This window comes from Micropterus dolomieu, unplaced genomic scaffold, assembly GCF_021292245.1.
Source record: "Micropterus dolomieu isolate WLL.071019.BEF.003 ecotype Adirondacks unplaced genomic scaffold, ASM2129224v1 contig_9645, whole genome shotgun sequence".
Classification (NCBI taxonomy): Eukaryota; Metazoa; Chordata; class Actinopteri; order Centrarchiformes; family Centrarchidae; genus Micropterus; species Micropterus dolomieu.
Window position 1 is genome coordinate 1684 of NW_025738631.1, and position 1617 is coordinate 3300.

At 34.8% G+C, this 1617-nt stretch overlaps 1 long non-coding RNA gene across 1 annotated transcript; it reads right to left on the reverse strand.

Annotated features, from left to right (window-relative positions):
• Nucleotides 1-322: 322 nt before the first annotated feature.
• Nucleotides 323-1107, reverse strand: LOC123965402. The gene is made up of 2 exons (XR_006823698.1): nt 816-1107; nt 323-474 (listed from the first exon to the last, which is right to left on the reverse strand). It is a non-coding gene; the product is annotated as an uncharacterized LOC123965402 (long non-coding RNA).
• Between the last annotated feature and the right edge of the window lie 510 nt (nt 1108-1617).

Genomic DNA, 1617 nt, shown 5'->3' on the forward strand with positions numbered 1-1617 from the left:
GCAGAGACAGAAACTTCAGTAACACGCATACTGAAGTACCTGTGTGGTACTAAAGCAAGGTTATATTTGCAATGTAGCCGGTAGTATATGTAAACAAATGTACATGAGCGCCTGGTCAAAAAGAAAGTCTATTCTATGCATGTCAAGCAAATTACAAATTAATTAAAATAATATGTTACACCAATGCCATCTATGACTACCTCAAATTCATTCACTGACAAATTAAACTTATTTTTGTAAAATGAGGCCCTTGCCCTATCACAAAATATTAATGAAAGTGAAACAAATCATATTGCTTAATGAAATATGAGCATTTCTACTTACTGCAATATGGGCAGAGTCCACCACTCTTCCTGCATTTCTGTTTTTTAGGACCCTTTCCCCCCACTTCCTGTCCAGGGTCACTTTTTTGGCCGCTACTTTCTTTTTTTGGGAGATGGCTGCGAAACAAGAGCTGCAGGTTTTGCGGCTCACCTGTGTTAGTAAAAGTATACCAAAGTGAGACATCAGATCCACAATGCAATTCAGAATATTGACACAGGATTATTATTATTATTATCATACAGTGAAAGTGGCAGATGTAGGAGACACCCAGGCTAAATCAATGTTGCCTATGGCATTTGGTGCAAAACAAGCAATCAAAATTGATATCAACCAGATGCCTTAAATTATCACTGTTTTGTAACACAGAACACTTATCATACAGGGTCGTTTAGTAGGAGTATACTTTAGTGTCCAATTGACCTAATAATGAGAAACATTTAAAACCACATATTTGAATATTGGACATAATGCTCTATTCGACTTTCCCTCACCTGGTTAGGTGCTTGGCAGGAGGGGCAAGGCCTGAACTTCTTTCGAGACATTTTGAAATCTACACCACACACACACACACACACACACACACACACACACACACACACATTTTCTAGAGTGCACTTAAGACAGTGTAAACAAACACAACATAACTTATTGGCATAATTGCTTTCTACCAAAACAATGAGAACGATTGAGCAGCTAACTTTAAGGTTAACTGTTTAGTGTTTAGTGTCACTGCAACAATAACCATGCACTTATATCAGTCTCTATGCCATGAATTTTCTACAGTACAGTAAATGATTGACTGATTCATATATATATATATATATGAATCAGTCAATCATTTATGACAGGATTACTTATTACATTATTTATGTATATATGAATTATTATTATTTCATATTGAAAAATGTTGATGAGATTGTTAATACAATGGATTTTTAACAATTAGGCTGTGAAACAAACCAATCTGGCAACACCGTTCTTCATTCTGAACAATTATAATGTTGGATAGTTGAGGGCTATGTAATAAAAATCTGAAAATCTTACATTCCCCTATGATTGTACCTTACATGATAATATGCGACAAAAATGAACTTGAATTCAATTAACTTAGCTAACTTTGCTAGCTTGCACATTTGGTGCAGTTCAAGCTATATTTTTTATAATGTCTTCTATCATTTCTCGTCATAAGAAAGGGCCACCTTACAAATCTAAAGTTTCTAAACACAATTTCTTGTCCTGATCCAACCGTTTTTGATGTGTAAATGTAAGAAGAGTATCCATCTCTATTAATGA